The following is a 12,779-nucleotide window of genomic DNA, read 5'->3' on the forward strand; positions in this document are numbered from 1 at the left end:
AAGAGTCATATTACCTGTTTTGAATGTAAGGACGTCGGGCATTGTGCCAATGATTGTCCCGAAAGGAAGCAAGGAACTCAAGGAGTAGGCACCATCACCAAGAAGCCTCGAGACATGCCGGAAGTTATTTGTTTTTGTTGCAAGGAAGCAAGACATTTTGCTAGGGATTGTTCAAATCATGAGAAAGCTGGAGCTGAGTAGTGGAGATGTTGGTATCAGTAATAAGGGTAGTATGGAAAACACTTTTTCATGAGAATGCGGGGTTGAGTTATGTAATAGATTACTCAGAGATTGTAATAATTCATGACTCAATAAAGTTGATATGTCATATGCTGAAAGGCTTTAAGGAGTTGTTATGTTTCACCTTGGAAATTAATATTCTGGGTGAACATGGAAGAAAATGAGTTGTGATGCATAAACTAGATGTTGGAAATTGAGTTTGAAGTTTTGTTTGGATGATATGAATGTGTACCCAAGGAGATATGTACCTTATTCTGAGCACCATTTTTGTTTTACAACTGCAGATGACGACCCTTTATGAGTCTTTCCTTAAGGGCCCGGAGACGATCATGACCCTGACAAGTGATCATGATTACCCAAAGATCCTGAAGGACATGATGAAGCATATTCACCTTGAAGGAGATGCAGTCTATAAAGGCTACCCCTTCATGCAAAAGGGAGTGGAACTTGGGTATGTGGAGGTACACCTCCACCGTATGAAAGGAGTTTGCCCAAAGATGATGGGGCAGTACTTTTTCATCTCACGTGTACCACAAGCAACTTTCTTCGACGCTGTCCGTGAAGCAGCCATGGAAGCCATACGCCAGATCGGAGAAATACTTGAAGCAAGACTCCGTTATACTCAGGAATACCTAAGAGAAGTGCATGCAGAGATGACGGAGATGAAGCTCAAGGCCACTATGATGAAACAGAAGATTGAAGATTTCAAGGCGCATGTCGCACAATTCCAGTGGGACTGAAGAATCCTCAAGGAGGAAAATGAATAAAGTTGGAAGTAATGCCTGGCCATACCAAACCATGTGGATGGCAACATTTGTAACAAAGTACTTTTTGAAATTTGGATTTACGAAAAATGGTTAAGGATGTAATAAAAGATTCAATATGAAAACAATATGATTTATGGATAAACTAGTGCATTTCATTTTAGGTGTGGTAGTACTCCGTAAAGCCACAGGATCAATGAAGAAAGAAATGTGTTATTCATGACGGTCCATAGAAGGGAGCTGGACCAAATTAGTTGGAATTTTGTATGATCGTCACCACAAGGGTATGAAGGAAGAAGTACTATTGGATTTAAAGGAAATGTAATGTTGGAATATGGAATGATAATCCTCGAAAGGATGAGTTAAAATTGTACAAAAGTTGAAGTGGGCCATAACCCACAGGCCCAGGAGTTAATAAGAAGCAAGCACACTCTTGCTGAAGGAAGATATTTTGGAAGAAGACTCTGAGTTAATCAGCCGACATCCTTAGGAGAATATGAAAACTTGAGAGTTGTGAAGTAACGATAGATGTTTCTTTCAGCTTGCAGAATCAATGGATTTATCCGAACTCAGTTCGTCAACAAGGGAAATTCTGCAATGCTTGTGATAATGCCCGAGTGTTAGAATTGCGAGATTCGCTAAACCTTATACAGGGTAATGATCTGGGTGCGGAATGGATTGATCACCATACTGACTTACTCGTATCATTCGCTCTTGCTATTTGGAATGGTAAATCTGAGTGACTTACCCATAGTAGAGTGACGACGATGTCAAAACCTTGTTTAATCCCTAGAATGGTAGGACAATTGACCCATGTACAGGCAACTGTTGCCAATCATAGGCTATACGGCAAGATTCAACCCAGGCTCATTCTCTGCAGGAGCAACCAGAAATTGTTGACCACCACGAGATTTTCGATAGTTGTTTAGTATTGGCGATAGACCTACTAGCTTAGAAGACCCAGTCTCGGAAGAAACTCACCATGATGGAAGGACACAAGAAATTGTGGAAAAGGTATGCCTCTACCGAGAGAACCCAGAGTAGGAGTTATCCCGAAGAAATAAGAAGACCGACACAATCAACCCAAAGAATTGAGTACATGAGTTTTTCCCAAACCATATCCATGCTTCTAAGCGTGGTAGCACACTAGACCATACAGATCAATGGATTTGCTAGAACACCCCCAAACCCTAACCTTTTCTTGCTAGCCTCTTTGAATCTCGAGGTCGAGATTCATTTTAAGTGTGGTAGGTTTGTAACATCCCAAAATTCTAAATTTTGGAATGTTATATTAAATAAGTATTTATGATTGTTTGTTTGATTATTGTGTGACTGATTGTGTGAAATTGAGTGGCATTTGGAAATTTCAGAGGCATTTGAATTTTATTTGAATTTGGATTCAACTTGGCATTCAAAATTTATTTCATATACCCCTGACAAATATTTGTTTAAAAGTATGAGAGGAGCTAACATGACACTCCAAAAATTCAGGAGAAATTAAGGCCAAAAGTTTTTGAATTCAATTTGGAGTTTATTTAAAAAAAATTGGTTTGGATTTTGCCTCTGGAAAAAAAATGTTCACATTGTAGGATTTATTTATCTTATTTTATTGATATATATGTCATATATAAAAAATATTATAGATTTCTCTATATTTTATTTTCCTCCCTGTCTTATTCAAAAAAAAGGAGACCAGGGCTAGCCCACTAGCGCCCAGGGCCCGGCCCAGCGCGCTGATCCCTCTCCTCTCTCCGTCTCTCACTGGAGGGCTGACCCCACCCCGTTGGCCTCCTCCAGCAAGCCGCGCCCGTGCATCTCGCTCGCGCCCGACGCCCTTGACGTCCGCGCCCTTCTCAAAACCCTAGCCCGACTCGACCTCCTCCCCAAGTAACATGCCCTATAAATAGCCCTCGGCCTCCTCTTCCAAAACCCCCAGAAACCCTACCCAACTCCCACCATAGCTCGCACTCTCGCTGTCCCGATCTCGCTGCTACCGCCGCAGTTCGCCACCCGCTCCGACTCTGATGAGCACTCCCTCGACTCCAATTCCCACCCACGTACTCCCCTCACCGTTGCCCATCTTTTTGACAAGGTCTTCCGCCCTCTTATACATAGAAACGACGCCCGAGCATCTACGCCCGTCGCCGGAGCATGTTTGGTTTCAGGAGCTTGACGAGCTCGTTCCGCTCGTCTCCGCCATCTTCAACCACTACCAGACCGCCCCTGACCTCCCCTAGCTCTGCCGCATCCGCACGATGTTTTCGCCACCTTCGCCGACCGCCGGAGACCACGCCCCGCTCGACGCCGACCGCCGCCACCCTCTGTCACCATCGACCACCGCCGTAGTAAGCCACCACCTCCCCTCGCCGTCCAATCTGAAACCTAGGGTCTAGATTAGATCCCGAAGGGGTATGGTTTTATTTCATATAGATCGGTTTTAGTTTCAGTTTAGATCAGTTATTTTAAGTTGCGGTTTAGTTGGACCAGCCGATTGGTTTATTTCGGTTAGCCCGTGGACGCATTGGTTAATTAAACGCTTAGGCACAGTTTAATTTTAAAACGCTCACTGTTCGGCCCGTTAACTCGTTTAGTTTTTTTCATTTCTGTTTTAAAAACAGAATAATTCTGATTTTATATTGCTTATAACTTTTATGTTTTAGATCCAAATTGATTGATTCTTTTTGCACTATGTCACAAATTTGTTGAAGTTTCCGTTTGTGTACTTGGATTTCAATTTTGACTAGTTGTAGTTTGAATTTGCATGAATTTGCCTCAAACACTATTTTGGCCATAACTTGAGTTTGAAAGTATATTTTAAGTTGATTCTTTTTGCTCCTGGTCACTAGGATTTTTGCCTATCCAGAAGATTATAGTGATTTATTTTTAGTTTATTTAAATTAGGGTTTTAGCGAAAAACAATACTGTTTTCTATGTAGTTTTGTTTTGCTTGTAACTTAGTAAGTTTTGTTTAGATTTAGTTAATTCTTTTCGCAAAGTTTTGTTGATTGAAATATACATATGTTAGACTTCAGTACATAATTTTAGAAATTATTTTTATTAGTGTTTCTACTGTTTAGGATTTCAGTTTAGCATAGCTAGTATATAGTGTATGTAATAGCTAGTATTGTAGTTATTTTTGCTACAAATTATTTTAGATAAGTTATTTCTGTTGTTTTAATGGAAATAGATTTTATTTTCTGTTAAGAAATTGTTTAGGTTAATTTAGTGTGGTTATGAAAGTTATTGGTTGATAGTGTGTTGGTTTTCCCTAGTTTTCTTTGGATATTTATTTTGGTCTTCTTTGATTTGATTATTGTTTACTTTATTTATTGTATTTAGTTGAGTGTTCTTTTGATTGATAGTATTGATTGCTTATGTGAATACTATGTTTGATTATATAGATTCCAACGGAGTGATGAATAGTTCTACAAGTTATTATTTTTGAGAGCGTATTTATCTTCATCAACTTACCAGGCAAGTTCACTTTGACCATGTTTTTCATACCAATGTTTTATTTGCATGTAGTAGCACCCTTTGAACAATCCCTCCAGTAGTGTTATTGAATCTTGTAGTTGAGTAGAATGCATGAGGTAGGAACCCATCTCCTTGTTACCAAGCCAGGGACGTTATATAGTTTTAATGCTACGCTATAGTAGGCGGGGTTTGGTATGAGTGCACGAGAGTGGTGTGAGAATGGAGGACTCTACGCCAATGACGACAACTCCATGATGGCATCTGCAAGGACTGCATTTTCAAGGCCTCAAACTTCAAGACCTTGAGATTTCGAGACTCGAGACAAGAATTCAATACACACTACTGGGTGAAGGACGGTTGGCGGGCACCTTGGAGAAACCAGCGGATGGCCGGGATGCATGGAGAAGCGCCATGACATCTTGCGGAAAGCTTCACCCAGACTCAAAGAGACGGAAGAATACTTCATGCCCGGAAGCTTACCTGTGCAACCGCAAGTCACTATGGGCTCTGGCTTGGTTGACCCTAGTGGTGACTCTGGCTGGGACAATGCTAGCAGATGTAGAACTACAGGAGGGTTTAAACCTAATCGATTAGCCGTGTCCCCAGTTACGGACAATTTGAGCATCTGGACTTGGATCTATCTCGGAACTCTCAACACCAGATTGATAATTTAATTGTGGGAAACTTATGATGATTTGGGCTATGAGACATCGGTTGGCGGAACCATGTCATGATAGAAAACTCCGTAGTACAGACTCCGGTTAATTCCTTTGATGTAGGGAAAATAAAACCAGCTTTTATGCAAACAAAACTCAGATACAGAGCCACAAAGCCATATTGCATATACTATAGTTTATCATCTGTTTTTCTTACAGTGATCTTGCTGCTACATTCAATGTACTGACCTACACGGCTGCAATGTCTCATGTTGCAGATATGTTTCTTCCGACCAGTAAGAGTACGGTACAGGGTTACGGTCTACACTCAACTAGCCGATGGCGTTGATGGGACTCCACACCCGATTGTTTGTTTTCGCTGAGACTTATGAGGTATATATATTAGTTTTATGTTATTTATGCATGTGATTGCACTTTGATATATACATTGATGTACTGTGTGTGCCAGCATATCGATCCAGGGATGGCACAAAATACACAGAGACTTGACCGTCTGAGGTCAGGTCGCTACACTTCCTATGCATAGGGATTTTGTGAGCAAACAACTTACGAGAACAAGAATCAACTAGCAAAGGAAAGCAAAACAAGCATAACTTCAAAACTTTCAACACATAGAGAGGAAACTTGATATTATTGCAATTCCTACAAGAATATGTTCCTCTCTCGTAATAATTTTCAGTATCATCATGAATAAATTCAACAATATAACCATCACATAAAGCATTCTTTTCATGACACAAAAGCATAGAAAATTTATTACTCTCCACATAAGAAAATTTATTCTCATGAATAGTAGTGGGAGAAAACTCAACAAAATAACTATCTTGGGATTGAAAATTAAAATCATGATGATAAGTTTCATGGTTATGATTATTCTTTATAGCATACATGTCATCACCATAATCATCATAGATAGCAACTTTGTTATCATAATCAATTGAAACCTCTTCCAAAATAGTGGATTCATCACTAAATAAAGTCATGACCTCTCCAAATCCACATTCATCAATATAATCATCATAAATAGGTGGCATGCTTTCATCATAATAAATTTTCTCATCAAAACTTGGGGGACTAAAAACACCATCTTCATTAAACATAGCATCCCAAGCTTATGGTTTTGCATATCATTAGCATCATGAATATTCAAAGAATTCATACTAACAACATTGCAATCATGCTCATCATTCAAATAGTTTGTGCCAAACATTTCATTGACTTCTTCTTCTAACAATTGAGCACAATTTTCCGATCCATCATTTTCAAGAAAGATATTATAAAGATGATCAATGATATGATGCAACCTCAATTCCATTTTTATGTAGTTTTCTTTTATAAACAAAACTAGTGATAAAACAAGAGACTAAAAGATTCAATTTCAAGATCTAAAGATATATCTTCAAGCACTCACCTCCCTGGCAACGGCGCCAGAAAAGAGCTTGATGTCTACTACACAACTTTATTCTTGTAGACACATGTTGGGCCTCCAAGCATAGAGTTTTGTAGGACAGTAGCAATTTATATACTATCTATATAGTGTGCTAGTTTTGAATTGTAGCAACAACATCGATCCTGGCCGTTGGTCTCATAAATCTAATGGTTCAAACTCAAAGGATTCACAGGGACAAGTAGCCCGCAGCTGCATCTGCTGGTTTCTAGAAAAATCGCGTCATGTCTCCTCTCTTCTCGCCATGTTGCATGTGCTAGTGCGTCAGGCAAAGAGCCGATACAGGGCCCAGTAGTATAGGCATCGGATAAGCGAACATTTTTAGCGGCCTGTATACTGTACATCGGCTAATGGCCGCACCTAATTGCATCATTAGTCCGTATAAAAATATATTTATAGAACCAACTACACCGAATATAGAGAAGACCAAAGGTCACTAGCCTGGTTAACTATTGTTTTGCCCTTGGACAATTGATCCATCCGATCGATTGATGATTGATCTACATGCGTGTTTGGCTAGACTACTTAGGGCGTTTTTCACTGCAGCCCAGTGAAATGTAAATGAGACCACCACAATAATGATTTCATTAGCAGAAAATCATCATTTTATAATTCATGGTAATATTTATTTTTGCTCTGAATTCATTGCAATGTACTATATGATTTTTTTTCTTTTAATAGAATCATAGGAACAATACTGTTAAGACGTGCATTGCACACGTATACATACTAGTTTCCTCAAGTTGATGACCTAAGGTTTATAAATCCGTGAGAGGTGTAGGATGAAGATGGTCTCTCTCAAATGACCCTGCAACCAAATACAAGAAATCTGTTGTGTCCCCAACACACCCAAACAATGGCAAATTGTATAGGTGCACTAGTTCGGCGAAGAGATGGTGATAAAAGTGTAATATTGATGGTAGAAATATATTTTTATAATCTGAATAAATAAAAACAGCAAGGTAGCAAATACTAAACAAGCACAAAAACGGTATTGCAATGCTCGAAAATGAGGCCTAGGGTACGTACTTTCACTAGTGCAACCTCTCAACAATGCTAATATAATTGGATCATATAACCATCCCTCAACGGGCAACGAAGAATCACTCCAAAGTTCCTATATAGCGGAGAACATAAGACGGAATTGTTTGTAGGATACGAAACCACCTTAAAGCTATTCTGTCCGATCAATCTATCCTAGAGTTCATACTAAAATAACACGAAGCTATTCTTTCCGATCGATCTAACCAAGAGTTCGTACTAAAATAATACCAAAGCATATTCAGATTTATAATATTCAATCCAATGCAAAGAACTTCAAATAGTGCCACAATATTTCTACTGGAGAAACAACGACAAGAATGTGCATCAACCCCTATGCATAGATTACCCCAATGTCACCTTTGGAATCCGTGAATTGAGTGCCAAAACATATATTAAGTGAATCAATACGGTACCCCATTGTCACCATGAGTATTCAATTGCAAGACATATATCAAGTGTTCCATTAAAGTATTCAATCCCATAACAACAAAATCTCAAAGGGAAAAACTCAGTTCATCACAATAAGATAGAGAGGGGAAAACACCATATGATCCGACTATATTAACAAAGCCCGCGATACATCAAGACCGTGACATCTCAAGAACACGAGAGAGAGAGATTAAACACATAGCTACTGGTACAGACCCTAGGGCTGGCCGGCCTAGTGGAGCGGCATACCAGCCCCCTGTGGACTGGTCTATCCCTCTCTACGCCCATTAAGCCCATATAGCTTGCCGAGAGTTGCCCGGAACCCCCTTCCAGTGACCCAAAACATACCCGATACATCCGGAACACTTCCAGTGTCCAAATACTATCGTCCTATATATGAATATTTACCTCTCGACTATTTCGAGACTCCTCGTCATGTCTGTGATCTCATCCGGGACTCCGGACAACATTCAGTCACCAAATCACATAACTCATATAATACAAAATCGTCACCGAACGTTAAGCGTGCGGACCCTACGGGTTCAAAAACTATGTAGACATGACCGAGACACCTCTCTGGTCAATAACCAATAGCGGAACCTAGATGCTCATATTGGTTCCCACATATTCTATGAATATCTTTATCGGTCGTACCATAATGACAACATACGTTATTCCCTTTGTCATTGCTATGTTACTTGCCCGAGATTCGATCGTCGGTATCTTCATACCTAGTTCAATCTCGTTACCGGCAAGTCTCTTTACTCGTTCCATAATGCATCATCCCACAACTACCTCATTAGTAACATTGCTTTCAAGGCTTATCATGATGTGCATTACCGAGAGGGCCCAGAGATACCTCTCGGATACTCAGAGTGACAAATCCTAATCTCGATCTATGCCAACCCAACAAACACCTTTGGAGATACCTTTAGATCATCTTTATAATCATCCAGTTATGTTGTGAAGTTTGATATCACACAAGGCACACCTCCGGTATTCGGGAGTTGCATAATCTCATAATCGAAGGAATGTGTATTTGACATGAAGAAAGCAATAGCAATAAAACTTAATGATCAACATGCTAAGCTAATGGATGGGTCTTGTCCATCACATCATTCTCCTAATGATGTGACTTCGTTCATCAAATGACAACACATGTCTATGGTTAGGAAACTTAACCATCTTTGATTAACGAGCTAGTCTAGTAGAGGCTTACTAGGGACACTGTGTTTTGTCTATGTATCTACACATGTATCAAGTTTCCGATTAATACAATTCTAGCATGAATAATAAACATTTATCAGGATATAAGGAAATATAAGTAACAACTTTATTATTGCATCTAGGGCATATTTCCTTCAGATCCTAGAGGCTTGCTTCCGGGGTAACCCCAACCTTGCCAGGCTCGCCTGCCCGGCAAGGGAGGTTCTTCCCGTAGTGGTATCTTGTATCTCTGGCTAGTCTTGGTCTTCTTGATCTACACTTTGATCCTTTAAAGAACTGATCCCTCGTGCTTTGATCTGATCTTGGTGCTGTAATCTTGTTCTTGGGCCTGTGCACAGTCTGGGCAACAGACCCAGGGTTTGTTGCACTGACATTCCTGTTCCTTATAACCTGGTTTTCTGTGTGAACACTCGTGTTATTATTTCATTGCCTGCACCTGCTTTATTTGATCATATTGCCAGGGGCAGATGCAGGATCATGCCTGAGGACATTGTCGCCTACCGGAAAAACCTGGCTGCGGCAGAGGAGGAGCCTCAAGAGTGGGACCCTCAGGTGCCTGCTCCCCAGCACTTCAACAAAGGACCCGATGGCTTCTTCGAGTGGTGATTACCAAGTTAGTCCAAAAGCCTAATCTTGGGGGAGTACGTGTTTCCACCGACATTACATTTATGTTTACACATTTTCATTCCAGTTGTCGGTGTCCACACTTTTTCATTGTATTATCCATGCTGGATTTATTTGCTTGCCTTCTTCTTGTGTGTTTGAAAAACTTTTAGAAAATGAAAAATATTTCTTGCTTCTTTTTGTTTTTTCTTTCTAGTGTAGTTAGTTGTAGTATTCAAAAAGAAAACCCAAAAAGATTTCCTTGGCCTTTTTTTGCTTGTTGGGAGCTCTCCCATGTAAATAGTTTTTCTCGTTTTTGTTTTTCTTTCTTTAATTTGCTTTCCTCCAAAAAACCAAAAACTCCAAAAATATTTCAGTGTGTTTCTCTGAATTTATTTTCTTTTTTATTGAGTCGTAGCAAGGAGAAGACCACGATGAAAATGTTGAGTGGCTCTCATATGCATTATTGTTGATCTAACAGAGAGCCTGTATCACTTTCTCTTATCCTTTTGAATTAAATGTTTGCAGGTTCCAGCTTAGTCCATGGCACTCTTGCGCTATTATTATTTTCATATTGTTCGGTCGTGCAAGTGAAATGGAATAATGATGATATTTAATGAACTGGTTGTGGCAGAGAGAAACGGGTATGAACTCAACTTGTTCTGTTTTTGTAAATATGTTTAACCTAGTATCCATGATTCAACTTATTATGATCAAACATGTTTGCAATGACAATTAGAGATTATAGTTTCTCATGCCATGCTTAAGTAGCTAGGAGTGGATACTGATTTATCTTGGATGTCAACATTGCGTGAAAATGATTGTGATGTAGTATGATGATATGGTATCCTCCTCTAAATGTTCGAGTGGCTTGTCTTGGCACATGTTCATGCATGTAGTTTAATTAAAAACAACATAGCCTCTATGATATTTATGTTCATGGTGTTCATATCCTACTCATGCTAGTATCCAATGTTACTTATGCATAATGCATGTTCATGACCGTTTTCGCTCTCTAGCTGGTCGCTTCTCAACCTATTTACTAGCCTTCACCTGTACTAAGCAGGAATTCTGCTTGTGCATCAAAACCCTGAAACCCAAGTTATTATAGATGAGTCCACCATACCTACCTATATGCGGTATTATCCTGCCGTCCTAAGTAAATTTTCATGTGCCACCCCTAAAAACTTCAAATAAATATCCTTTTTGTGTGTCTGGATTGTTCATAGAGTGATGGGAGGTAGTCAGTATCTTCCATGCTAAGTGGGTTATTCTCATGATGAGTGTTTATTCACTCATCCTTGCACAAGAGGGGCGGTAATAGGGATTCCCAGTCCCACACTCAAATTGCAAATAATTAACCAAAACTCCCCTAGGACTGTTGTTGGTATGGACGGTACCCGTTGTTCCGGACAAGCCGTGGAGTGTGATTGTTGGTGGAGGGGGAGTAAACCTTTACTTTTACCGCTTGGGAACCGCCACTAATGTGTTTAGCATGGAAGATATCGATAACTAATGGTCGCAAAGTAAACAAGAAGGGTGCATTTCTCAAATTTTCATTTACCTCTGTTTTAAAAACTTGAGCTCTGTCACCTCTGCAAATCGCTACTTCCCTCTACGAAGGGACTATATATTTACTTTTATGTTGTGTCATCACCTTCTCAAATAAGTGCCAGAACCCGAGAGCACTATTGTCATCCTCATGCATTGTGTGTAGCTAATGTTGGGCGCATCATGACTGGATCTTTTCTATCATGAATTACAATGTTTAGTCACTACTTGAACTTTGGAGGTGCTCTGCATTTATGTTTTGCGGTCTCGGAAAGGGCTAGCAAGATACCACTATTGTCATATTATATCATGGTTGTTTTGCCAAAGTGTTGTTGTTTGATATATCTAATTATTGCTCACTAATTTATTATGCCATTGATATGAGTTAATATAATTTTTAAGAGTTATTGTCGACATGGTTGGTTATAATCTTTGCTGAAATCTGGGTGCTACTTAAGCTTATTTATGTAAACAAGAGCAAAAGAGTTCGTAAAAGTTTTTCTTTTTCATTTTCAGCTTATCAACTGAAATACTTGAGGACAAGCAAAGGTTTAAGCTTGGGGGAGTTGATATGTCTGCATCATATGTACTTTTCCTAACGCTTTTCCTCTTGTTTTGGACTCTAATTTGCATGATTTGAATGAAACTAACTCGGACTGACATTGTTTTCAGTAGAACTACCATGGTGTTGTTCCGGTTCTCTATTGAAAGGAGGCCTTAATATCCCTTAGTTTCCAATAGGACTACGCTGCCATAGGAGGGTATGACAAAAGATGTCATGCAAGTTATTTCCATAAGCATGTATGACTATTTACGGAATATACGCCTACATTATATTTATGCACTGGAGCTAGTGCCGTATCGCCCTAGGTTATGACTGTTATATGATGAATATCATCCAACGAATTCACAGACCCAATGCCTACGAATTTCTCTTATATTGTTCTTGCTGAGTTACTACTGCTATTGTTACTATTGCACTTGCTACAAAATCATTGCTATCACTGTTACCGTTACTATTGCTATTACTACTACTATCAAAACTATCATACTACTTTGCTACTGATCACTTTGTTGCATATAATTAATCTCCAGGTGTAGTTGAATTGACAACCCAGCTGCTAATACTTGCAAATATTCTTTGGGTCCCCTTTGTTTCGAATCAATAAATTTGGGTTGAATACTTTACCCTCGAAAACTGTTGCGATCCCCTATACTTGTGGGTGCTACCTCTTGAGATTGTTTTGGTTTTTCCCTTGAAGAGGAAAGGGTGATGCAGTAAAGGAGCGTAAGTATTTCCCTTGGTTTTGAGAACCAAGGTAT

Source organism: Triticum aestivum, chromosome 5A (genome assembly GCF_018294505.1).
Source record: "Triticum aestivum cultivar Chinese Spring chromosome 5A, IWGSC CS RefSeq v2.1, whole genome shotgun sequence".
In the NCBI taxonomy this organism is placed as follows: domain Eukaryota; kingdom Viridiplantae; phylum Streptophyta; class Magnoliopsida; order Poales; family Poaceae; genus Triticum; species Triticum aestivum.